General features: G+C 49.1%; 1 pseudogene across 1 annotated transcript; it reads right to left on the bottom strand.

The window, feature by feature from the left end:
• Window positions 1-633: 633 nt before the first annotated feature.
• On the bottom strand, window positions 634-1,560 carry LOC307059878 (heterogeneous nuclear ribonucleoprotein A1-like; annotated as a pseudogene). Its single transcript has one exon. The product of its transcript is annotated as a heterogeneous nuclear ribonucleoprotein A1-like (transcript).
• Between the last annotated feature and the right edge of the window lie 1,066 nt (window positions 1,561-2,626).

The following is a 2,626-nucleotide window of genomic DNA, read 5'->3' as shown; positions in this document are numbered from 1 at the left end:
ACTGTTGGGGTAGTTTACCAAAATGGCTTCAGAGTAGACTAACTTTACACAGCACATTAAAAAAAAAGACACATTTATTCAGCGTCATGATCAGACTATTACATTTAGCAATCAACAGCATGGGTGCAAAAAAAAAAAATCTACATTAAAACCCTTTGTTAGGGGGCTTCTCTGGTGGCACAGTGGTTGAGAGTCCGCCTGCCGATGCAGGGGACATGGGTTCGTGCCCTGGTCAGGGAGGATCCCACATGCCGCGGAGCGGCTGGGCCCGTGAGCCATGGCCGCTGAGCCTGCGCGTCCGGAGCCTGTGCTCCGCAACGGGAGAGGCCACAACAGTGAGAGGCCCGCGTACTGCAAACAAACAAACAAACAAACAAACAAAAAGCATTGTTGGAATGCTTTACATTTCCACAGAACAGAAACTAAAATAAACTGTTATACAATTAGTCACAAATACAGTCCTCGAGTTTTTTTGCCCATACACATGAGTATTGTCTAAAACATGTCTTCTTTGTAGCAGCTAGGCCCTGCCACCACTGTGTTTGGCTGAGTTCACAAATCTGTTGTAACCTGTAGCTTCCCTGTCACTTCTCTGGCTCTCCTCTCCTGCTAAGCTTTGTTTCCTGGCAGTAATCAAAACCTTCTGCCACTGCCAAAGCTCCTGCTGCTGCTGGAACCACCATAGCCACCTTGGTTTTGGCGTTTGGCAAAGTATTGGCCTCCACCACCATAGGGGCCAGAACTTCTGCATCCAAAGTTTCCTCCTTTCATGGGTCCAAAATTTGAAGATTGATTGTTGTAACTGCCAAAATCACTGTAGCTTCCACCACCTCCAAAATGGCTTCCATCGTTACCAAATCCATTATAGCCATTTCCACTGCTACCATATCCCCCGCCACCACGGCTGCCACCAAAGGCACCTCGACCACTGAAGTTTCCTCCACGACCACCACCAAAGTTTCCAGAACCACTTCGACCTTTTTGACTGGATGAGGCACAAGCCATCTCTTGCTTAGATAGGGCTTTCCTTACTTCACAGCTGTGGCCATACACAGTGTGGTCTTTCTAAATGACAATCTTGTCTACAGAGTCATGGTCATCAAAGGTTACAAAGGCAAAGCCTCTCTTTTTGCCACCGCCTCGATCAGTCATGATTTCAATCACTTCAATTTTCCCATACTGTTCAAAATAATCTCTTAGGTGATGTTCTTCAGTGTCTTCTTTAATGTAACCAACAAAAATCTTTTTCACAGTTGAGTGGGCACCGAGTCTTTGAGAATCTTCTCTTGAGACGGCCCTCTTTGGTTCCACAACTCTTCCATCCACCTTGTGTGGCCTTGCCTTCATGGCCGCATCCACTTCCTCCACAGTGGCATATGTGATAACCCCGAAGCCTCTGGAGCGCCTGGTGTTTGGGTCCCTCATTACCACACAGTCTGTGAGCGTTCCCCACTGCTCACAATGGCTCCTCAGACTGTCATCAGTTGTTTCAAAGCTCAAACCTCTGATGAAGAGATTCCTCAGCTGTTTGGGCTCTTTGGGTGACTCTGACTTAGACATGATGGTAGTGGAGGGGCGGGGAGACGTCAACGATGCTTACTCGGCGGCGTCCACGGGCAGAAAGCCCCTTTTAACCTTTTTTGGGTTTTGTTTTGTTTTTTTTGTGGTACGTGGGCCCCTCACTGTTGTGGCCTCTCCCGTTGTGGAGCACAGGCTCCGGACGCGCAGGCTCAGCGGCCATGGCTCACGGGCCCAGCCGCTCCGTGGCACGTGGGATCTTCCCGGACCGGGGCACGAACCCGTGTCCCCTGCATCGGCAGGCAGACTCTCAACCACTGCGCCACCAGGGAAGCCCCATTTTAACCATTTTTAAGTGTACCTTTCAGTGGCACTAAGTACATTCACATTCTTGGGCAACCGTCACCACCATCCATCTCCAGAACTTTTCCATCATCCCAAACTGAAACTCTGTTCCCATTAAACAATATGCCAATTAGATTTTATGGCTTAATGATGGGTCGGTGGTGGGGGTCTGGTCAGGTGAAATGGGCTTCTATGGGGGTTGGTGGGTATCCCATTGCTGGAGGTGAGCAAGCAAAGACCGGTGTCAGATACAGGGATTAGCTGAATGGCACTAGTCTATGACTCTGTACTGGTCTTGACCAGGATTCTGTCGGAGGATGAGACAAAAAGACTCACTTGTTGCTGAGGTGGGAGGTTTTGCTGTGTGGGTTTTTTGTGTGTCCCAGGGGACATGATTTGACCTGCAGTTTACCTGTATTAAAAAAAAGCTGTCCAATAATGAGGCTCCATCATACCTCACATAGCCCACAATCTCATCAGGTCAGTCTGAGTCCAGACCTGAGACATGGCGAGTTCATTCGTGCTTCTGCCCATTCCATCACCTTCCAGAATACATGATAGCCCCCCTCCACCCCTGCAAGAGGGTGCAGACACTGTTGGTTGTCTACTTAACAGCCATACCCTCGCCCCCTCGATGACAGACCTTCACTTTGTTCGGGATTCAGATGTATTCAGGGAAGGTGTGCCCAGTGCCAGGGCATGAATCATGATTGTTCTAAGGTGTGGACTCTGAGCCATGTTGTGGTTATTCCATTGCTCTTTG

The sequence above is a fragment of the Hyperoodon ampullatus genome, assembly GCF_949752795.1.
Source record: "Hyperoodon ampullatus genome assembly, chromosome: 11".
NCBI lineage: Eukaryota > Metazoa > Chordata > Mammalia > Artiodactyla > Ziphiidae > Hyperoodon > Hyperoodon ampullatus.
Note: the sequence above shows the minus strand (reverse complement) of the source record. Positions and strands in the feature narration are given on the sequence as shown.